Source organism: Lissotriton helveticus, chromosome 12 (genome assembly GCF_964261635.1).
Source record: "Lissotriton helveticus chromosome 12, aLisHel1.1, whole genome shotgun sequence".
NCBI classification, from domain to species: Eukaryota; Metazoa; Chordata; class Amphibia; order Caudata; family Salamandridae; genus Lissotriton; species Lissotriton helveticus.
Genome location: NC_136073.1, coordinates 543496824 through 543522615, shown reverse-complemented (window position 1 = coordinate 543522615; position 25792 = coordinate 543496824).

The following is a 25792-nucleotide window of genomic DNA, read 5'->3' as shown; positions in this document are numbered from 1 at the left end:
GCTATTGCCACATCTGGAGCATTTAATACACCCTGACCAGGCAGGATTTATGCCACATAGAAGCACAGCGATGAACCTAAGGCGGTTGCATGGGGTGATGGCGCGAGCATCACTGTTGAGGGAACCGGCGGCGATCCTCTCGCTGGATGCCAAGATGGCATTTGATCTGGTAGAATGGAGATACCTGTTTGCGGTACTGGAACACATGGGCTTTGGCCCGAAATTCGTAGCATGGATCAAGCTACTATACCAGGACCCGGTGGCACGAGTGCTAGCAAACGGCCGTCTCTCCAGAGAAATAACACTGAAGAGGGGTACGAGACAAGGCTGTCCGCTCTCGCCGTTACTATTTGCCCTGGTCCTAGAACCGCTGGCTACTGTCATACGGACCACCAGGTTGCTAAGAGGAGTGCAATGGAGAGACGGATGGGAAGACAGGGTGTCATTGTATGCGGATGACATGCTAATCTACTTGATGGACCTACAGGAGAGTATACCGGCGTTACTAGCGCTGTGCGAAAGGCATGGGACGACGTCGGGTTATAAAATAACCTGGACGAAATCAGTACTATATATGTTACGTGGCGCACCGCCGGACTTGAACACTAACTGTCCATTGCTACTGGAGAAAGTATCCTTCAGGTATTTGGGGATCCGTATTACACGAGCACATGAGACTTTCAGGGCCCTGAATCTTCGACCACTGCTCGAACGATTAAAATCAGACGTGCGACATTGGAGCACCCTCCCCCTGACGTTATTGGGCAGGGCAGCGCTGTTCAAGATGATGGCGCTGCCCCGTTTTCTCTATGTCCTAGAAAACACACCGGCGATAGTCCCACCACAGTTTTTCAAACAAGTCTCTACTCAACTGTCGAGCCTGCTGTGGGGGAACAAGCCAGTGAGAGTGGCGCATTTAAAATTGATCAGGGATTGGTACAGTGGGGGGGATAGCCCTCCCAAACCTGGAACTGTATTACTGGGCAGCACACCTCAAGATAATTAACCGATGGGTGCATGGCCCGCAGGAGGACCCGGCGTTGACGGCGGATAGGAGACAGCTGGGCGTAGCCTCCCTACTGGCCCCTCTCTACAACACTGGACTACTTAAAAAACTGATAGGACCCACCAAGCACACAGTGATACTGTGGCATAAAGCCCAGAAACGATTGAAATGGGAGGGTGTGATCACACGTATGACACCGTTGTGGGACTCCAGGGCGTTGGGTAGTCTGAGACACAGCAAGGGATTTGACCAATGGGACACCATAGGGATCTCAACAGTTGGGGACCTGTGGGTGGGAGGAGAAGTGATGCCATTTGAAACACTCAGGGAACAGTACGACATGAGGGGGACTGAAACGTACCGTTACATACAAATACGGCACGCGTTGATGACAGCTTTAGATCCTGATACCACGGTCCCAGAGTCGGCTCCCCTGGAAGACCGACTGTTGACAGACTACATGGAGAATAGGGCTACCTCCCTCACTTACCGTAAATTAATAAACAACTTGCCAGACCCACTACAGAAACTGAAGGCCACCTGGGAGGAAGAGCTTGGGGAACTAGATGACGATTGTTGGAATGCCGCACTGGCATCCCCCAGGGAGGCCGGAATATCGGCAAGATTTAGACTGGTGCAGTTTAAGATACTGCACCGAGTTTACTATACACGTACTATGCTGCATAAAATACATAGAGCGGAACATCCACACTGCCTGCGCCTGTGCGGAGCACAAGGCACCCTGTTTCATACTCTTTGGGAGTGCCCTAACATCATGATATACTGGCGAAGAGTAACACGCACTATGGCCCAAACCTTACAATTGACCGTTACACCTGACCCGAGGCTGTGCCTACTCAATATTTGGGGCCCAAATGATTTGACGACATATGGGAGGCGATGGGTGGGGATCGGCATGATGTTGGCGAAACGTGACATAGCGCAAAAGTGGGGAGCAGAGGAAACACCTACCTTGGGCCAATGGTGTAAGCACATGGACTTACTTATGGTGACGGAGAGGGCGGTGTATAAACAAAGGTCGAACCCACGCAAATGTAATAAATTATGGCTACCCTGGAATACCTATAGGGGGGACGTATGCACGCCGCTACCAGAAGAAACAGATATTGATAGCTCAGGGGAGGAGGGGGATGAGGACGAAGGATGAAGAGAGGGGAATAGGATCGAGACAATGGGTAAACTATGACAATAGGTGTTCACAGAGCGGAGATACAGTTCACGAAAAACATAGAATGTTCGGACGAAATTACTGCTTAGATCGTTAATAATGTACTGATGATTGCAAGAATTGATGCCAGAAATCCAATCAGTGATGTTTTTAGTTGATAGTTATAAAACAGAAAATGTACGTTGCTATATTGATGGAGGGTGGCTGAATGTTGAGGCCACACTACTAAATGTCGATACGCATGATGATGTCCAATACAATGCAACAATAAAAATATTTATAAAAAAAAAAAAAAATGTTGGAGGAAGGGGGTATCCGAGCTCCTGTAATTGCAGGCAAAACCAAGCCCCTTGAGAACAAAACTATATTAACTACCTCTAGATAAGGAACATGTTTAAAATGAGTTGGTTACATTTCATCCAGGGACCTCATACCACAGGAAATGATTTTGCATCATTGCACAGATGTAAATTAAAATCCCTCACCCAAATGACAAGCAATTACTTTTTGTACCTATACTGTAAGCCTATAATGCATCTTCCAAATCAACAATACCTTCAGTTGAATTACTATAGAAGCATTGCAGTAAACGTTAATCAAAATAATATCACACGAATCAGACCATGTCAATAAAAAGATCTGATAAAAACAGACAGACTTAACCTCCCTGGAAACAAGTTTAGTCAGCTTAATTGCAAAAAAAGTGGGCAGTTCACTTTAGGTCTTCCTGAATGGGAGGAAGTGGCTAGATGATTTATTCAGCAAAACCATTTAAATTTAAATCAGTTAGGATCCAGGTTTCCTATAAACATATTATATCATGGACACTGATAAATTACAATAAATCGGGTTTTGAGGGCTTATAATGAATACCAGCAACATTCCATGACAGTATATTGATGCCAACTCTCTTCATAACATCATTTGCTTGTTGAGTGACCATACAAGTAATTTGAGGGTTAGGATCAATAGAAACTCCACTGTAAACCTCTTTTTGAATGGCATAAGTAACGTGGAGGTGGGCTACACGAATTGGATGAACGTATTTCTTGCGTCTTAACTGCCCTACTAGAGTAAACTCAGTACTTACTGGACATCCAGGGAGGAACAAACTTCAAAATAGTTACCACTGGGGACATCGAAAAGTGTCTGAACAGGAGGGGCCAATGTAGTAATGTTCCAGCTTAATGGACAGTGGTGGTTGGTAAACCTTGAAAGTGGTGGGGTAAATGCGTAAGATGCAATTGTGTCTGATGTCTCAGGAAAGTTTTTTAAATCAATACTAGACTGCAGTTTGCATCTAAAGGATAAAGCTAATGGCTCCTAAAGTTGGACCTCATCTACCATCAATCTAATTAATTAGCGTTTATTTGCCAGTTTCAGTTTGATCTGCGCTGCACTTGAATGGTCTATCCGATGGCATGCATTCTAAACGCTAAAACCAAGAGCAATGCATCTCCTCTGCATAGGTCAGGGCCACTGGAAATATGCATTTTTACAGCAGTTGTGTTTTTCAAATATTTATGGATTTGACGCATAAGCCGTGTAACTGAGCACCTGTGACATAATCTATAGATTTTTACAAAAATACGTTTGTAAAGGTCAACTGGCCACCTTTCTGACGCTTATTGCTTTGGGTGTTCTACTGATACTAACGGGGTGAAACCAATGAACAGGCAGTGTTAGTAAGTGTAATTTTTTTTTAAAATAACAGAGCAATAAATACTATCACAAAATGCGTCCTGTTGCGCGGTAAAGATTTTTCTTTTTTTGACCCATATTCTTCACCCCAGGACCTATGAGGGCAACATGCCATGGCAAAGGTTTCCAACTGATGTCTGGCAGGGAAACAGAAACTAAAGCGCAGCTAATTATTTAAAAGCAAAAGACAAAAACGTAACCCGCCACTGGGGGCCAGTGTTGGGCCTCAGAAGAACAGAAAGGCAAATTCTTCAATTTGCGGCAACGGTGTCAACAATAAGCCATAGTGAGAAACACTTAATCAAACTATGATTCTAATCAATGTCTTGCAGTTTATAGCAGGATTATTGCAGCAGGCACTCGACCTGCTGGTTTTGCCAACTTTTGGTAGTTTGCAGTAAAATCAAAATATTGGGCAGTGCCACCCCCCCACCGTGATCTTAATGTATCTGTCTGTGCACCTCTAACTGGTCCTTGGAAGTGCTCGGCCGGCAAAAATGAAGGGTGTGCAAGCAGTGGCAGCTCCTGCATTATGAAGGAAGAGCCTTGCCCCACCTGCTGCGAGTGCAGCTGGCACACACATTAATAAATCAGTGTGTCCCAGGCTCACAGCGTTATGGCAGGGCTGATTAGTGCAATTTCACTGTAAATGCAGCCCCCTGCCAGTGCGCATGTCAGATTGTCCCGCTGTCTAGAGCCGGCCAATCTGACCTGCACACTTCAGAACCTGCAATCACAAAGGCTGACAAACAGGCAAGCGATTGTAGCTGTAGGCCCCCAGCCTCATGTGAGCACTGGGTTAGCCTGCTCTAACCAATCCTGAAGCTGCGGTGCACACGGGAGGAAGTCCTTCCCTTTCTGCCCGAGTCAGCGCCGAGGAGAGTGCCAGGAGGAAGGAGCAGGCCCGGACTGGCCGTTGCGGGCACCAGGCAATCCTCCGTTGCCGGCACCGGGCAATCCTCCGGTGCGCTGCAAGGGTGGGTGCCGGTTTTGGGCCCTGGGGGCCGTTTTTTGTTACAGGTCCGTTTTTGCAGCATAGAGCTGCAAAATCGGCCCTGTAACAAAATCGGCCGAAAACCGCCCTTGCAAAGAGCTCGGTCGCACCCCCAGGGGACCGGCCGAGCACTTTGCCAGGGCCGGTTTTGGTTCTCAGTCCGGCCCTGGGAAGGAGGCCCCATCCTTAGCCTGCGCTGCAGTGAGGACACGGAAAAGTGTTGGGCGGCAGGCGGAGTAAGTTCTTGTTTTTTAAAATGTTTATTTGTTGTACTTTTCCACTCCCTCCCCACGCCCCCGCCCGCACACCAGGCGCTACTGGTGCAATGTAGTCTGGATTCTTGCACCTTAACTGAAGGGAAGCGTCTTCAGCCTTGCACTCAAGTAATAGGTTGCAGGGGCTGTGTGAGCCCCACCTCTTTCCAAGTTTATTATGGGACAGCAAAAATTACCGAATGCGCACCACCGTTTGACAAGTAGGGAGAGGTACACCCTCACTGACTGACACACAGGCTTGTGGAAAACAGAGCTAACGCCTAAGGTGCCCAGGCTGTGTTCAATCAGGGAGGGTACTGTGAGCAAATGGGTGTGGTCCTACAGCGCTGCAAGGGGCCAAGGCTGACTGGGAACATCCATTATGACGCGGTTGTTACACCGCGCTACCATTACAACCTGGGCAATACAACGCAAGTCGTTACCACGACTTGCGCTGGAGGGCGCTCTAGGCTAAGGAATAGTAGATTTACTATTCCAACACCTTCCCTACTGTACGTAGGCTGGTGTTGGAATAGTACATTTTACTATTCCTAAGTCCAGCACCCTACAGCGCAAGTCGTGGTAACGACTTGCCTTGTAAAGCCCGCGTTGTAATGGTAGTGCGGTGTAACAACCGCGTTGTATTGACATACAACCGGGCTGACAGAGAAAAAGCCCGGCAAAAAAAGTTGCGACGGGGGCACATGTGCACGAGTGCTTGTCCTTTGAAAAGTGCCATGAAAAAGCCTGAACCTTGGGTCAGAGTGATGATGTGGCACGTCTGCCGGTGAAAAAACTTTAGAAAGAATTATGAGCCAGTAAATGGTGCACTGGGGCTCAGCCCTCACGCTCCTTATAAGGAGCTGCTCTTGTGAATTGAACACCCTGGATAGCTGGATAGGCAGCCCTGAGGGGTGGCATTGCTCCTTAGGTGAGGGGGCAGTCTCAGCTATACAATGCTCAGACTTTTAACTCTTGGGCATGAAGGTGTGTTGCAGTGCTACATGATCCTTGGCCCCCACAGGGCTGGTGCACTGATTATCCACCAGGGAGCATATGTTAATCATTCTCTGGCAAGCCTGATAAAGATGAGCACCGGTTATGAGTAGGGACTAAGGTGAACACAAGAGGAGTCAGTCTTAGATCTCTATATAAAAAAAAAAAAAAAAAAGGAGGACCTTTATTGAGCCTGGACCTATTAGACCAGAGTAAGATCACATTGGATCAAATTGCCCACAATATGCAGGTTTCTAAAGTTAACAATGATGCAATCACCTCTGCATTCCTGTACTATGGAGCTCACTCGAACCCCTCACGGCTCCAACAGAATATCTTTAAACACCTTCACCCTACTCTTTAAGTTACCATATAACCAGTGAGTAACCTTGTTGATCGACTGTCCTTTAGTTTCCTCTGCATGATGGGCTAGTCTGAGCACATCGGCCAGAACTAAAACATAAGGACAGGCAGTTGGAAGTAAGTGACATTTGAGCTGTTATTAGACCTTTGTGTCTTTTGACTTGCATCGTGAGGAATTGAAAATACCTGGGTATTCCTCATAACAACCGTCTTTTCAATCGCCACCATGCCAGAGTGAGAGATGTCATCAACGAAGACCTCTATTAGATTCCCCTTCACATACCCTGAAGTCCTACCAGTGGTGGCAGCTACTTAATGGGATCCCGGGGTGGGGGTTGAAAAACAAAAAATTAAAAATCACTTACCTGCAGGCAGGCCACCGCCTCTCCATGCTCTCCGGTCGACTGACTCCCGAAGCAGGAAGCACACAGGCTCCCAGACTCCCCTAACCAATCACAACACTGCTGTCACCAGCAGGCCAGCAGCATCATGATTGGTCTGAGTGCCGTTGTTCGGTGCTCAGACAGGGACTCGGAGCCTGTGCGTGTTCTCCAACCAAGCTGTGCAATACAGCAGCGTGGAGAACATGCTCAGTGCGCATGGCTATTTTGCCGGCCCAAGACAGCCCGCTAAACTGTCATGCGCACTTAAGAGAGTGCTCACCACTCCTCCCCCTGCTCTGGACAGCCCAACCTCATCCCACCCCTAGAACTGAGCCAGTATGGAAAAATAAAATGTTAATAACTTAGTGTTATCATTTTATTATTCCTTTTAGAACTGCTCACAGAACAGTGGGGTGACGCTCCTCCGCCTTAGCAGAGGAGCCGTCACTGAGTCCTACCCTAACATGAGACCGTTTGTGATTAAACTAATATGGTAGGTCTAGAGGCAATCGGAGTTAGACGATGCCCCTCATGAACCCAATACAAACAACTGCCTTTTAACCCGGTCCATGCATCGGACGCCCGTGGGCTGTCTGAACCGCGCCCACGCATTAATTCTCCCGCGCCGCAGAGGAATTCGCGCCGCGGTCAAGGTGTTAATAGAACTGAGACGTTCATCTAAAGGACAAAGACAGTTAGCCAAGATACATTTAAGTTTATCACTAAGCTTCACAACAATCTCATTCTTAAAATGTTCCGAACTATGTTTGTAGGTAGTTTTCTACAGCATTTCCCAGTTATTTTGATTAGGCCTGCGTTGTTTCAGTTTCTCCGTGCAGGGGATATCTAGTGGGGTGCTGTGTCAAGGACTCTATCCAAGATGGAGAAAGAGGGGGCACTTGGATTGTTGTCATTAACTACGTCAGGATCAAAGCCACAATTTTGAGCATAACAGGATGGTTATATTAACTGCCAGGTTGCCAACATTCCAATGTTCTAACTCTTTTTGTATAACCCCTAGTTCTTTCGTCAGACAGGTTTTTTCCCTTTGGGACACCTTAATGTAGAAAATGATTTCTCAAAGACACATTGACAAACCCAGACAGTACCATGACAAAATACTTATAAAACAATGTAAACAACAACTAAATTATGAGAAAATGCTACACAGTTTATTCAATTACAGTACAATGATTAAAAAATAGTTAAAAGAATGGGACAGACAATTACAATAAGGAAACAATGGAGTTCCTATTAATCAAAAGAAGGTACCAAACAGAAAATTAATTCAGCGAAAGCGTCAAAATTATTTACTAATTGCTATATGACATATTCCTTCTTTGTTTCTTGCATCGACGCGTTTCGGCAGACCTTAAAATAAAGCCACCTTCATCAGGAATACATAAAATGTCTTCCCAGTTATTTCTGTAATTAAAAAGAATTTTTTATCAATTAAAAAAAAAATTTAACAGTTTTTACCAACTACATAATGAACATCCTATTAAGCACACTTCTCAGTTTACATTGCATTGCAAGTTGTTATACAGATTGTTTCAAAGTCATAGGTACAAACATTTCACACAAAAAAGTACAATAAACATAAAGCAACATTTCTTAAAACTCACAAAGAACAAACACATGATTTTAATAGAACCAGGCGAGACCCCTTAGTTCCATCCCCACAGAACAATAAACTTGACCTTCTGTTGGGAAAAATAAGGTGCCAGAATTGTTAAATTTCTACCCTTTTTAGGCTCTTTTTGGAAAAGTTAATTCATACACTTATTTAATTTATTGTTAATCAGCCCCATAGCATATGTGGACCAGAACCTAAAGTCCTACAAAGAAGCCCTTTAATCAATTCAGGAGCTATTAGCAGGAATGTCTCTTATAAGATGTATCGGAGATACACAGGTATTTATCCTAGTAGGAGTCAGATATTGGAGCACAATAATATCACCCTACCACACATAGCCTAATGGAGCCACTGTGACTATCACATGCTTAGCACAGCATACCCCAGTCTGTGTCTTTTTGTGCCTACAATTTTAATGAGATATGAATATATAATACAAATAAACATTAAAGAGAAAGAATATGGAAGTAACCTTACCAATGTTGGGGAATATAGATACATCAAGTTGACCTGGGACAGAGTCTCCATATCTGAGTAATAGGCTGGTTTAAACTCCTCGAGACATATGAATCTCAGTTCTCCAATTGTGAAACCATCTGGGGCTATAAAAGAAACAATGAGCGTTTAACTAGTTTTTTTTATCTGTCTTAAGTTATCCACATTTTGTTATTGAGTAAGAGCTTTGAAAAGAAAATGCACACTCATATAAGATTACATTATAACTCTAGCAGCAACAACCCCTTCTATAACCCTTTCGATGCTCATGACGAGCTCAGCTCGTCATGAGTTATACCTCTCGTGTGCTCATGACGAGCTGAGCTTGTCATGGCCACACCCATTTTCATTATGGCCCAGCACAGCAGAGGATCTTCTCAAGCAGCCAAGGTGTTAAAGCACATTTTTACCATGATGGCACTGGGGCAGATCCCTAAATCATAGCAGCAACTTCTATCATAGCGGGTTCAACTTCCCTGCTGCGGTTCCTAGTAAGGTGCAAGGAAAGAAGATGGGAAGCTGAAAGCATGAGAAGGCAATGCGTCATGGGTGCAGAACAACATTTTCCGCACCCAGCGGATAAATAAAGTGCCATGCGCGGACAATATTGTCTACTGCAGCCCCCCCCCCCCATGCTATACTGATAGAGGGATTCAACAGACTGGATGAGCAGCAGTACTATGTGGGACTGCATGACACTTATTGAAAGAGGTAGCTCCCTGGGGTAATTGGAAATAAGACCTTCTCTGCCAAAGAAACTTGCAGTAGAGAAAAGGGAGGCTGTTGAGATGGGATCTCTGTGGGGTTAAAGTAATGTACTGTCCAGAAAAAGACCCTTCCCTCTATTTGTAATTAGATAGCGGCTGAGCCTCCAGGCCACAAGCCTACAGTTATACTACTGGTGTCTCCAGAGAGGAATAAAGGATCATGTGGGGGTGAAGAACAGGTGTGGGACTCAGCCTTTGGCCTAACAGAGACAAGAGTGAAGTTACTGTACAATCAATACCACCCTAATAAATATATTAATAAGGAGAGTGACAGTAATTAAATGTGATAAATGTGGCCATGAAGGAACAACTATACACAGGTGATGTGTTCTAAGACACCCCTCATCCCTGCCAGCATCAGTCTGATCACCCAGGCTAGTTCTGATATGGTGGTCATAAGCCAGAGAACCTTAATTATGAATGCCATGCTATTTACTATTCATTTAACCATCCATTGAACATTTGATCGCTAAACATATGTCTAAACCCAAAGAACGCGGGCAGCTCATTGTCTCAGTGACTATAGCAGGGGTATACAGAAGAACAACTGACCCGTCCCCTCCTGTGACTTTTACCAACATGTCTCAAGTGGCACTGGATACTTTAATTAAAGAACCAATCTCAATTAAAAATCTGTATCAGAAGTGAAACTGATAACAAGAAAATATGGTGGCACATCACTCGAGAATGGATGTCTTGGATAGAAGGTTGGAGGAAGCAGAGCATCAGTTAGGTTCAATTCACAATGGCACAGACTGGGGGAGAGAACTATGGAACATTTAACAAAGTCAATGGACTTAGAAGACAGAAGCAGGAGTAACAACATTTGCTTCACAGGGATTCCGGAACGGCTATTGAAAGGTGATCTTCCTCACTTTATGTTGGCACTACTCTCTGAACTGAACTACTACAAATGGAATTCTTCCTGCCCCTGAAATGTCAGTGGGTTTATAAAATTTGTGTCAGGATGATGAAATAATCTTAAACAACCTAAGACCTATCACCAGCACACCTAGCAATTCATCTCTTTAAAAACACAGCATGGAAGGCCATGCGTGCACCAGGATCAAAGGATTTAGACCTCAGCAGACCCCTCATAAGGCACTCACATGAAAAGATAGAGTATCTGCCACTTTATCCACAGTTGAAAAAATAGCATATCGGATGAGGCCTTTTTGAGCCAGCTACAGTTTTTACCCCACTTGATGGTGGAAATAATAAATTCCAAGAACTGGAGGACCTGTGACATTTTGTAATGACTTCCATTGGCCCCTGTCACCACTGGAAAGGAGGGAGCAATCTAAATACAGAAAGAAAAGGCTCGGAATCTGTCACGAGGTGCTGGGCAGACATAGAAAAGACAGTGGAGGTATGCCATGAGAAAGACAGGAACAAATCGAGATCTCTATTGAAGATATAATGGATGAATACATCCACCAAATGACTCCCCGATGGGAGACCTGCATATGTGCCATGAACTGATGAGTTCTGGTGCTTGACTCCCTATGATGCTCCAGGCCTGAGAAGTTCTTCCTCTTGATGTGGTCTCCCCGATACTATGCTGGATGCAGAACTGAAGGGGTGCAGCGGATCAACCAGAGTTGGAACGATTATGTGCTGGCAAAATGGGTGCTGATGGGATGGATGGTGTGTGTGTCTCATCAGCTTCAACCTCATAGGCTACTTAATGGCAAAAAATAACGGCTGATAGTCTAAATTTACGAGCAGTTGGTGACGTGTCTCCGTACTTGGATTAGAGTCCCTGTGGGGTTGAAGAACATTAGCAATGGGGCACCCACCAGTTAAAAGAAGTGAGCCTCTGGACCATTGAAGAGTGTTTTGGGGTACCCCTCTTCCTTTTACCCCCTTTCCTTTTTTCTTATTCTTCACTCCTTGTCAAGATGATACTTTTTGCTTAATACCCACCCCCAGCTAGTTGGTAAGTACCACTCTACATTGGCTGTATTGATCCCAAATGTACATGTTGGTTGAGCGAAGGTTGGGAGCTAGCATGGCCCCAATAGATCTTGAGGTGTTATCCCTTAAAGTTAACAGCCTTACACTTTACATAAAGAGGACAATGTCCTGCCATGCATGACATCTAAGCACCCAGGCATTGCCCTACTCCTAGAGATGCATCTATTCCCTGTAGAGGTAGACAAATTGAGGCGTGACTGGGTTAGGTAGGTACTCGCTGGACCTTACAGCTGTATATGACATAGTCATCCAATCACACTCAGAGTCTCAAAAGGGATTCACTGGCAATATCATTCACTGGTTCACCTCCTACCTTTTCAAATGAAACTAGTTTGCTCACAAGGGCACCTCTAGGTCCCAAAAGATTTATTTCATCTGTGATGTACCTCCGGGTTCTATTCTGTGTTTTGTCATCTTCACCTGCTTCATAGAGAGGGGCTCTACTCGCAGATATTAGCATCAGGATTCACCAAAATGCCAACAATAGTCAACTCTACCTGAAAGTCTCATCTACTCCAGACTTCCAGAACACCACACCAGAAATGGTACAAACCTGGCTCAATTATATAAATATTGATGGCTGCAAATTACAACTTTCACTGAATGTCCAGTACCTTGTATTCACCTGAGACACCAACCTCACCCTCAAGCAACACATAGCCAAAATAACAAACATGACCTGGCCCTCTCCACTTAAGAAACTGAAATTGTTTCTACCTGAAAGAGTGATCAGAAATACTCTTCAAGCAGTCATACTCTTGCATATGGATGGTGGTAACAACTTGCCCTATGGCCTCCTTGACTCCACACTGGCACCCCTTTGGGCATCCTACATGCCGCAACACATCTTATCTAGGGTTAGAAGAAAAGTGTTAATTTGATTTATCCTGATGGGGCTCCATTGGCTCTCCTTGCTGGCCCACACCATCTTCAAAACCAGCTGCATCACATACAAAGAAATCACACCACACCACTTACCTTGCATACAAGCTCACAGTTTCTGGTAACTCTTGGCCCAACAGCAGCCAGACCACAGTCAGACAGCAGAAGAAGAAATGTAAACAAGAAAAAAAAGGCAGCAGACCTTTCCCAAGACTTTAAAACACACCTCTTTAAAGAACATTACATCGCAATGCAGTAACAATCCAATAACCAGCCACTTCATTTATTACTCATTGACTCTGCATGCTTTCCGTTGATCATGTACAGTGCTCCACTCACTTTACTTTTTGGCTAGGTTCAGGCTATACATATACCATGTACATACATACATACATGCATACAAACATACATGCATACAACACACAGGAATACGTGATGCGTGCAATGAGGGAAGAACCATCCTCTGCAATAGACACACACAGCACAGTTCAAGACAGGAGAAGCAGTAATAATCTTTCTCAGTGTGCCCGCCGTCTGGATTGTAGAATCATGGAGAGAAGATAGAGGTTTACAGCAATTGCCACACAGAGCATCAATGTGGGGATGGACTCATTTTACACACTCCCCACCCCATAGAGTCAAAAACTGAATTTTAATCTGTCTACCTTAAATAGTACTAGCAGTGGCACAATCTAGGGGGCTGAAGGGAGAGGATTGGAGCATAACACTAGACCCTGTTTAAGATAGGTCAGGTAGACCTGATCTTAGTAATGACAAACCAGCGGCATCCTCAAAGATTTTATGGCTGACTTCACTCTGGTTGACACATGAAGACTCAAATAGAATATTGCCTAATTTCCCACACACCTAATGAATGTAACATATTAAAAACTAATCTAGTGCAAAATAAAAATTAATATTCATTATGTTACCATATATACGGGGAACATCCTTTACGACGCAACTATTACCCCGCACTACCATTACAACGCGGGGATTACAACGAAAGTCGTTACAACAACTTTCGCTGGAGGGCGCTGTTGGATAGGGAATAGTTTAATTTTCTATCCAACACCTTCCCTACTATCCACGGGGACTGGAGTTGGAATAGAAAATTAAACTATTCCACTATCCAGCGCCCCCCTTTAGCAAGTCGTTGTAACGACTTGCGTTGTAATCCCCGCGTTGTAATGGCATGCGGGGTAAAAGAATGCGTTGTACTGACATACAACCATATATACACACATCCAAGGAAAACCAGACGATGCACTCTAGGTACTCGAATTAACTCCAAATTTGTAATGTCACACAATCTCATGTCAAACACTGATGAGTTCTGACTATCAAGGCTATCTAATGGTAAGTGAGTCATTTATCTAACTAAAGCACACACCCTTCACCCACTCCCTCACTCACTCCCTCACTCACTCCCTCACTCACTCTCACTCTATGGTGCATTCTAGAAACTGTAATATAGATTTAAAAACAACAAGTTTCTCATAATTTTTCGAGGACACACAGATATATTAAGGCCATTACTATTGCCAATGTTAAATTTCAATGTTGCATTTGTATCTCAGTAACATGCTATTGTGACGGCTGCAAATCACACTATTTCCATCTTAGCATTGATGTTAATGTCATATCAATTTCGTGCTGTCTCAGTATGTGTTTAGCATATTAGGTTTTGGCTCATTGCCTATTTGGCGAGTCATTATTGTCAAAAATCATGTCATGACTAGCAAGTATTTGACAGAATTTCATTCATTAGACTTAGCAGCCCCTGAGAATCAGATTTTACACCCATAGGTATGTGTATGCTTGTGCACATTAACAATCAGTGTCCAGCTGAGAGGTGTTCAGATTTTTTTTACCATCCCTCATTTATATTATTGCAACAGAGTGACATTCTATCCTAATGGTTGCATGTCTTCCTATTTCTATATTAGTATTGATGTTAGTGTCACTTAACTCACACAATGTTTCACTTATTATTGTTCAGTCTCGGCTCAATGCCTAAACGTAACGCGTGTAAAAATCAGGTTTGCAACCACAAATGTATGTCCACAAGTGCATCAATTTTTTTATTGAGAGAACATCACAAGTTTGCGCGGTCCCCTGACCTGAAGTTTGCTAGGAGAGGCTGAAATCATAGAATGAAGGGAATGAACCACGCTTGGAGAAACCTGTACTACTGTTGAGGTACGTAGATGACTTCTTCATAATCTGGAACGAGTGAAGATTTTCTGACATAATTCAACATATTCAACAATATTGAATGTGATTTGAAAATCACACGTATTATAAGTACTATTGATGAGCACTATTAGACATTTAAAAAAATTCTAAATCACTTATAATTACATGCTATATTGAAGAAAAAAATAACATTTATCTAAACAGTGGTTACACAAAATTAATATATCAACTAAAACACATTAAAATAACTAAACTGATATTTTTTTACAACTATATTACTGAAAACAATATTAAAAACATCAATATTTTATTTAGAACAACATCACATACCTCAAAACAAATGATATTCTTGTCACCGATATTCTTGCATCACAGTATTAATGTATCACAATATTTTATTTCCTATAATTCTGTCTCTTGATATATAAAGCTTGATATGTTGTCCAAACTCCTCACAAAGCCAGGCAAGGATTCACTTTTGTATCCAGGATACCAGCTTAAATTGCTATTGACGTCAAGACGGAGGTCCTAGCCAACAGATTAACACGATGCCCATCTCTTATTCTCCTGTCTTAGGTGGGGTTCATTTCAGGCTGCTCCTTTGGGGACCATGAGAACCCTCTCCCATATCCTTGACTAGTACAGGGGTATTCAGACCAGAAAATAGCTCTCTCACTAGATGCCGAGAAGAGAATTTGATTGTGTGAAGTTGGGCTACCAGTTTTGTGTAATGAGAAGCATGGAGCTGGGACCAGTCGTGAAAAGAATGAAGTGGCTATATTACGACCCAGAGGTTTAGATTAATTGTGGAGGGTTTATGTCTAACCCATTTCTCATAATGCAGATCACAAGGCATGGTCACTTCCTTTCCTACCTGTTTATTTTGGCTGCTGAGTTGCTGGCATCAATCATCTGGCAGATAGCAGGAATTGAGGGGATCGAAAGAGAGGAGAAACAACAAAAAGCATTATTTTACGCAACCGACTTCCTTCTAACGTTATGAAATCACATCTCCTCGATCGCGGTATTAGGGGCCACTATTATTAAATTTCTGGCCACCACAGAGGCATAGAGTCAAGTGTGTTCCTTCCTCTCAGAGTCTGTATCAGAAGATACAGTACAGAAATGCATTCATTCCGATGGGTCTCCAAGAACCTCAACTACATAACAGTATTAGTCTACTAGGGAGTAGAAATCGTAGCACAACATAACATTCTTCAATTTCTTCACCAGACCACAAAGGACTTCCACAGATGGGCATCCCTCAAAATATCACTTTGGGGAGGGCAAAAGTCAATTTGTGCTTCATTCTAAAACAGTGGTAAAGATCTATTCGCCTGAAGGAGAGTTTGGCAGGGATTTGAAGTTTCCAATGTAAATCCTGGGTAGATCTATTGAATTTATAATACTTAAGCGCTATCATTACCACTGAACCTTATCATGGACTCGATCCCTACAGTTTCACAATCTTTAAAATCACAGTTTGAACATGGTCAACTACTTCTAACAAGACAAAATGACTAATGAAGTTTACTTAGCCATCTTTAATTCCATATTTTAGTAAATTGCTTAAAAAGTTGTTCCTGCATTTTAGTTGCATGCACAGTAGGCATTTCGCATCACTCTTGACTTCACACATATTTACAGAAAATGCTGAGCTGTTACGTTAGTGGACAGATGTAATGCTTTGTGCACATTAATATATATGAAGACAACCTGAGAAGGTTAGTTTAAACTACTCATCCTCTGAGACTGTTTTCTTCAGGCAGGCAAGGAAGACGAGCTGTGTCCGCTCTTGTCCATTACTTCACTGATGGAAAATATTTCACTAGTGAGGAAATGCCCTTACTGCTTTTTGTGCCTTCGTCACCTGACTTACATTTGACTTCCAGTTTCTGCCAGCAACATTCAATCCAGTCTTTTATCTGTAAAACTATTCAGGCTTTTTATTTTATTCCATCATCTGATTAAAATATGCAAATCAATTACAAGTTTACAAAAAGTTGTTTTTTTACAGCAGAGTGCAAGTGGCTGAAGCATGTTCTGTGGATGACCCACAAACAAACTAACTATAAATAGCAGGTGCGCTAAAAGAACTAGTCCCCATATGTTCCCTTTCTCAGTCTGTGTGCTTTTCATAAAGACTTCACGCTTTACTGCGGATATTGGTCAATGCTAGCACACCTGCATAGAACGTAGCCACAGGCATTATTTCGTTTCTCCCAACATAATCTCGCATAATTTCAGGCCTTTCACATTATGCTTGTTCCACAAAATGTATGACATTATGGCATTATGCTGTGTTGCATAATTGAGATGTTGTTCAGGTAAAAATCCTATTGCAGGGGTACAGAAACAATTCAAACAAACAGAACATGAGCAGCTGTTGTTCACCTATTGTGTGATTTTGTGCTATTATTTTAGCTAGAAATATGTATATGAGGACACATTTCATGATGCAAAATAGGTGCAAGCCAGACTGGAATTTCACATAACTTGGTGTTTTTTGGGCATTTCGTGTTATTTCTACAAAGGGAATTACTCAAATTTCGCAACGTAAAAAACTGAGATCAGCTTGAAGTAGAGAAAACAAAACTGTTGTGATAAAATACAGCATTTTTAGCTGCACTCAAGTGTAACTAGTTTTTTTTTTTTAGGTTGAGCCTAGTTTTGCAGCGCATGCTCTGCTCGCTGTGCGAGGCATGCAGTATTCAGTATGGTGTGGAAGCTCTGTGGAAGCTCCGCCCACTCTCCGCCCATCTTTTTCATTAGCTTTTGTCTTATATGCTGCCTTCTGATTGGTTTGAGGCGTGTTAGTCTCTCCTCATGACGGCCATGTCGTCACTTGTATCCTTCCATGGCTACTGGCCCCTTTACTTTTAACACTATTTTCTCACCCTGCCTCTCTCCCGCAGTCTATGACTTCTCAACCCCCCCGCACTCCCGTTCATGCCTTCTTTCCCACCCACACTTCCGTTTCCAATGCATTAGGTCTCACGTAAATGTGAGTCCTATTGCATTGTCAATGCTTGCTTAGGTCGACCTTTCAAGACCTTTGTATATACTTTAGTATATACTTATATGTGTATGTAGTTTGTGGGCTCTGGAGATCAGCCCCAGTACTTGTCTGCTTCCGCTTAGGGACTTTTCTTTCTGTTCAAATGCCTCTATTTAACTGTCTTGATAGAAAATGACCAGTAGAGGTCAGTAAAATACCAGAATCACTTTAGCATTCTCTAGATCCCAGTCCATAGAAATTGTCTTCCACGAGCACCCGTTGACAATAATATTTTTTTCAAATCTTGTATTTTCAGTGATATGACCCCCGAAGGATCTAATTTTATATTAAAAACAGAGCTTTGGAATATACTATTTCTAAGTATGGGCGAAATTTGCGAATTCGCGAGCCGCGAATTCGCGCGAAAGCAAATTTGCGGTCCGCGAAATCCGCGATCTTGTGAATTTTTTTATTTTGGTGTGTTCGCGGGTTTTTTTTTCCAGTGTGGCTACCGCGAACTTACCCATGCGGTCGTTTTTGGGCATGGCCATCTTGTTCACGGGAGGAAAACAACTCGGCAAACTCAGAATCAAGGTAAGTCAACGCAGCGCGCGCAAGATTGTATTTTTGAAGCACGAACAAGCAAAAAAAATTCACAAACTTGCTAATTGCGGATTGTTTGGCAATTTCGTGCAATTTGTGAATCGCAGAATTGCCAAAAATCCACAAATTTCGCGAGCGGAACGAATTTTCAGCCCATGCTTAACCATTTCCCGCTGAAAGGCACTATTTCTCTCCCTGTGTTCCCATACCTGGCATTTCACGGAGTTTGGTGCTTACTTTCCATTCATGTTAAAGAACAGTTGATGTTTCAGCACCCAGACTGATGTGCTGCATAGCTAAATACATATAAGGTCCCAAAGACAAGACCATTGCATTGCAAATTATGTTTTTATTACTGTTTGTATAAACACCCTTTCATATGTATCGACTTTTCAAGACCAAAATGAGGGAGGTGGTTGCACTGTGCAGCTGAAACCTCCATGTCAAAATTCAGGGGGAAATGATAAATTTTGGAGGGAATTGGACCCAGAATTACAGATTTCCCATTGACACTTTCTAATTTCTAAGGGACTCTCACAGACCAACAAGTTTCAACCCCCATTGTTAGCGTTACCTCTGGTGTCAGTACTGTAACTCTAAGGTTGAACAAAAAATCTGAGCCACTCGTATTAAGGGTTCACTAGACAGAGCATTGGGTGACCTCTCTGAAGACATATTTTGAAAACGTTTTGGTCAAATATTTAAAAGCACACAGTTCCAAGAACAATTATGAAAATTTGATAGAACACAATGATACAACTTTTACTTGGGTTTGAAGCCTTCATCCAAAGGTTATTTTGAAAATGTGTATTTTAACACACATTGAGTCAGTAGCAATGGGCAGAACTTAACATGATTTTGGTTGAAAAGCACATTTACATGCAGCCAGGGAATATGAGATCTCCATATGGAAATGCAGGGGGATTTGCATGGGAATTGGTGTGCTTAATGCACGTTATATATGCAGATGTCCTCTCTCTTTCAATCTTTCCTTTTGAATAGCTCAACCCCCTCAGGCCCTCTATGTAAAGAGGTTTCTGAAAACTGGTCATTGGGCTATGTAAAACTATCACAGCCTAACAAGAGACGATTTCCCTCAAATAGGAACTTTATGTTGAGAAGTTGGATGCCCTAATAGCATGAATGGGCTGTCTTTGTACTTTCATGGTTAAGCAATAGCGGATTAAAAGTAACCCTGGGTGGTGAACTCCGCTCTGCTCGTGGAGTTTGTGGAGTTTTCCGCACTCCACATTACGCGGAGCTCGCAGAGTTCCGAAATACTTCGTTTCACGCAGCGGAACAGAGTTTTTTCACTCGCTTACATTCACAAACCTCAGGTTGGCGAGCGCGATGTTTTTTCTCGTTCACGATCGCTAACATCAAGTTAGAGAGCGCGAGCATGGAAAATAAACCTCCCGGCGAGATTTCTCAACGCAGGCGGGTCAGGTTTGTCATTGTGAGTGATCGCGTATGCTCACGACCGCTCGCGTTGAGAAACTACCCATTCGCGTTGAGAAAGCTGCTGCTCGAGTACAAATCTATTCAAGCGGCAAGGTAAGCTTGCACTATGCATGGTGCTGTTCGCAATGATTGCACAGTGCGGACAAGCATCTGGCACTGTGCAATCACCGTGATTAGCATTTTTCTACCGTACTCCGCCACTTGCAGAGCACCGCGGAGTGCGACAGAGTTTTTTTTGCACTTCGCGTAGCTCCGTGTAGTGCAAATCAGAGAACTGTGCCCAAGGTTAATTAAAAGTTGAGACTATGGGCATGTACAACAGTGACTGCAAAAAACACAACCCTGAGACAGATTGCAATGCTGCGCAACATCTACTCCACACCAACATGAATGTCTCAGGAAATCACAATCCAGTAAGTCTAAGATCAGTGCACAATCAAACCCTCTAAGGATCAAAGTATAACAGTGGACAGAAAGCTCTCAACTTTCCAAGGTGTAGGTGTATGCAGATCATCCAGACCAGCTTTGTTGGCTTTGTATTTTGGAATTTCTAGTCCGGTTCATTCCATTATAGAATCAGGACTGAAAATGCAGACCCAAATCCTGGACTAGATAAGTTACTTATGCCTGGACTTGGGATCTCTACTGATAACAGGTGCTAAACAGCATTCTGGGCTTATTATGAGTCTAGGAATCCACAGACTGCCAGACTTGCAGGGACCCAACAGTGGCAGTCCAGGGTGGTCAGGCGCCCTGGGACCACCTCCACTACCAGGAATTAGAGATCCATGGCGGTGGTGCGGCAGTCTTGAGGCCGCAATATGCTTGGTGTGGCCAGTGCGGCCCGCCAAGCATATTACGAGTTTCCTCAACTCCACACTTTTGACGGCAGTGAGACCAACATGAAAAGTGTGGCAGTGAGGAAACAATGACATGTGGATGCACACATGGGGGCACATGTTGGGCCCCCCTGTGTGCATGCACTGCAGTACCTACATGGCATGTACTGCAACAGTCCCTGCCGTGCAGGAAGTTGCCTCGTTCCCATAGGCATCACCCAGGAAGTGCCATAGAACCGCCTGTCAGAGCAGGAGAAAACTCCTGATCTGGCGGACGGTTCCTATACAGGTTTGGCAGTGAGGGAGATGGGCTGTCCCGCTCCCTCGCTGCCAAACTCACAAAAAGGCCATTAGTCATCCCTCTTAAATTCTCTACCAAGTAGAGTGGTATAAAGAGTGGACATTCTTTACTTGACTAAGTGTTGTGACCTTGGCTGCACCTTTCTAATTCAACCCAGCTCCTCTTTCTAATCTTTTCTACTATTTCTTCTTTCCCTCGTTAAGACCCTACAAGCAGCTCCTGCACTCCCCATCTTTTACTCCAAGATCCCATTCTGTTATTTACTGCAGTCTTTTTTTCAGCCTTCTGTTTTGTTGTAGGGGAGGGAGCAAAAGCAATTTACCACTGATTAGCAGTGATAAAGTGCATAGAGCCCTAAGGCCAACAAAAATAAATGCCGCAAAAATGGAGAATGGATGTGAGGCAAAATATTTGAGGCAAGACCAGCCAAGGTTGACGGGTCTAACACCAGAGATTATTGATTACACACAATTCCGTAGTTTTACTTTAGATAAAAGATTAGCAGCCATATTTAGAGTTTCACATGCAAGGTACTCCAGCACAAACTCCATTACAAATATGGTGAAGTACCCTCTCCACCAAGCTGTCTTCCAAACTGTCATAAACATGATGGTTCGCCCACCTTTAACTGGAGCAGGGGAACCATCATGTTTCATACTGTGGAGCCCCTACTGACTCTGCCAGCAGAAACCTCAGACCAAGGACCTCAAGGACATTAGGCCATCAGTCTAAGTACCTCAGACTGTCAGTGGAGGTCATCAGCTCTACCACTCTGGTGGGACAGTAGGACGCTTGCCAAATTTTAAACAAGGCCCATATATGGCACGGTACCCTGTCCATTAAATACCTTATCATTCTCTCTCTATTTAGAGTTAGGTGAACCATTATGTTTTCCCTGTAGGTGCATCCTCTGCCTCTGGCAACCAAAGCCCCACAGCCCCACAGACAGAGCTCTAAGTGCTTCACACAGTCAAACCCTTATTTATGGCAGACATTCTGATGCACTTTTTTTCTGTTTGTGAAACAAGAAAAAATGAAAATGGCCTCTTTAGCATTGGAGAAAAAACTCCTAGGGCATCAGCGCCATTCGTTTTTAATTTTTCACAAATAAACCGCCGCTTTGGGAGTGTGTTTTTGTGAAACAAAAACGTTTTTTGAGTTGTCGTTCTCAAGGTGAGGTCTGAAAATTTAGAGCAACATCCCACACTCTTTCCACTCTAAATCTTGGCACTATACTTTCAAGAAAGAACTAAATTGCCTTGTCTACAACCATCAACTCCTACGGATTTTGTTTGACCTTTCTGCTGCACACAAGATTAAGAGATGAGCACTGTGCATATTCCAATTAGCGTATGCTTTCTACATGTTCATTCCTTCATTTTCCTTACTGCTCTACAATTATAGGACAAGACTCATTCCTAAAAGCAATGTATTTGATCTTGCTTCTGTAATTGCCTACTTATCCGCAGAATACTATGTTCTTATATTTTTTTATCCTAATTACTGTCTATTTGATAATGTTTTTGCAATGTATATCCTACTTGTTTTTTTCTATAGTTTACATAGTTCCCTAACTCATTGGCGGCCGGCACAATGAAGAGGTGGTGTGGTGGGTGCAGGTGAGCGCGGGAAGGGGGAGCGCAGGGTATGGTTAATAAAAATGACCTGGAGCTGCTGTCCACCTCCCACGTTGTTCCTCATCCTTCCTGGCCCCAGCAAGCACATGTGAGAGCAGCGCGGGGATTGGTCTGAATGGGCTGAAAAGATGCTCCGCACAGACCAGGGAGTCTGTGGGAGTTCCTCCAGCATGACTGCTCAATGCAGCCAGGCTGGCGAAAACCTACCTGCGCATGTGTGTTCTTGCCGGCCTGCGATTGCATGCCAAACACATATGCGCTCTTAGGGAGTGCACATGGCACTCCTCCTCCCCTTGCCCCGCCTTTCCCTGCACAAACTGACTCAGAGTCGGCAAACAAAAAATAAACCGGTGCTGTAGCATCGTTTTATTTTTCATTTGCTGGCTCTGAGCCAGGCAATGGGGCGACGCTCCTCCGCCATTGCGGAGGAGCCGCTGCTGCGCTAACTCCTCACTGGTAGCTTTTTTAGTGGCTTTACTGCTGAGTTAAAGGTCGTCCTATATGTGAGCTTCTCTTCCGAAGTGTTTTTATATTTATTTTTGGGCCACAACAGAAAAGAGACTCATTTATGTGGCTACCTGTAATCATGCAAGCAGTAAAACATCTACAAATACTGCCACAAATGTTCCTAAATTCGAATGCACCCTTTCAAAACCACTGTTTGCCTTTAGGAGAGCTCGCAGCAATAAAGATCACACAATGAGACCCTTACACACCAGTATGAAAAGTACCTACACTTATCTCACAGTGGGGGGCCACTTCAAATCTTGTAATTGCGACGTCTCTTGGTACAATAGCCATGTACCGCAAAATGATGCCCCCCCCCTGAAGACTGTGCTGAGGGGCCCCATTGTAACTTTATCTCTTAGTTGTGGGGGCACCCTGAAGGTTTGGGACCCACCCTGCACTGCAGAGGCAGCAGGGTCCTTTGTTACGCCCGCCTAAGTGTTACACCACAAATATAAGGACATTTGAGCACAGATCGTATGTTAACACTCACTAACTGCGATGATACACCTGTAATCTAAACTGGGGTGGCATGGTGAGCAAAAGAATGATGGATTTAACCCAGATCTCTTGACTGGGGGTGAATGTTTTGATTTGTTCTGCATTCCGTCCATCAACTGTGTGTCTTTTGCTTTCACACCTGTAATCTATGCCACTTGGAGCCCATGTTAGCGGAGACCATCTGAAAATTTAAATTAAGTTGCCTAGGATAGGAGAAGAATTAAATGCCACAGCGCAAATACCCCTTCAGTCCAGTCCCACATAGGCTAGAAACACACCCCAGGCCATCGACAATGGCAGGTCAGTCAAAACATAAAGGCCTCGACTAGTGCTATTAACATATGCTTCATATATGCAGCGAACACCAACACGCTGCATGCTCATTGGCCAGCATGGTTATTCTTCCGCTATATGTAGCTTTAGAACATTGATTATGAATTCTCAATAAGGAAGGGCAACTATTTGTATTCCGAATTATGAGAACAGAGATTACTTGATCTACCACTGTAACCACTACTAGCACGATTTCAAACTATAAATGCCTTCCTATACCAAATTGTTTGCCGTTGTGTATCACTATGCACATGCGCTACTTTTGATAGTACACTTTGGATTTAATTAAAAGAAGATGTATTTCTTTAATTGCACAGTCTGTAAAGATCATATGTGAAGTAACACCAAAGACACCAAACACTACACAAGGATGGCAGAATATCATTCATGTATTTGACTTATCATACCAGTCCATGTCTAACAGACTAGTATCACACTTTTTTTATTTTTTTTGTTCCGCAGGAACAATTGTTTTTTATAGGATGATTACATTTTTAATGTTTTTAGGTGTCCCTTTTTCGGCGAGGTCTGCAGCGGGCTTGCCATGTTGAATAACAGGGGCCTTCTTTGTCTTTGTCTCGGAGACAAACGTACAGCCCTAAACAGGCACAACAGTACGGCTGCACAACGCGCCTTTATTCTCTGTGAGTAAGTGTTGTAATTCAGAATGCACAATAATTTCGAGCATGGACGCTGTTTCGTTTTTTGTTTTTGCCTAGCAATTTATGTTCCTCTTTTTTACTTAATTACTCAATTTATTGGATGGGACAGTGACCAATTCCTTATGATGGTTCAATGGTAAACTCCGAGATGGTATTTGAAAATCGCTATCCTTTAAAAAAAAAAATGCCTATTTTTGATTTTCAGCGTTTCATAAATGATAGAGCAAACACTGCATTAAGACGCAAAACTTGCACCCAAGAATACATATTAAACAATAAAGGAGGCACACACGCACCCACCCTTTCAAGCACAAGTGGGCAATTGCATGCTATTTCCATATACAGAAGAAATCACTATGATGAATGCAATAACGCTCCCACACAGAACACAATAGCACGATTATAAGTAGGGATTCTCAGCTCCCAGTGATAGGTGATTATTTTAGTGTTTCAACTACCCTCCGCACAGCTTGTGGAATTTTGCGCGGACACACCCTGCTTTTGTATGTGACCCCTTTGGCCGCCATATATAAGTCCATTCCTCTCTTCCATTTCAGCAATGTCTGAACTTCAGGCGGCGCCTAATACATGCCACATCTACCGGCACTCCCTTCAGGATGTACCTAGGGTCGAAAGGATTAGCTTCACCCACCACCCTGCTCAGTTCTCTTGTCATCCATGTCAGGGCGCAAGTCCTAAAAAAGAAGTGGGGGGACGACAAAGTTAGGTGGTGTCACCGGAAGTGACGTCAGGAAAGGTGGTTTGCACCATCAGACTCATTGCCTCACCTCGCTCACCCCTTAGATGCGATTGCATCAGAGAAGCCAGCGCGTGAGCAGCATTCTGAATGAGCTCCGATCTCGCCCCAGAGAGGCCAAAAAGTGAATGTGTGGCTCCATTTGCTCCAGTTATCAAGCTCTCAAGTTTTCCACTGTCATGTGGGCGATGTCAGCCAGTCCTGGTTTTGCAACTCTCCTTGCTTTGCGTTATGCATAATATTATAATAGTAATAATGCAGTAAAAATTCCAGTCGCACAGATCACTCGAGTCACTGGGTAAAGGGAAATCGAAGGGGCAGCCGTGCGGGCAAGTAATGCCATAATTGAAA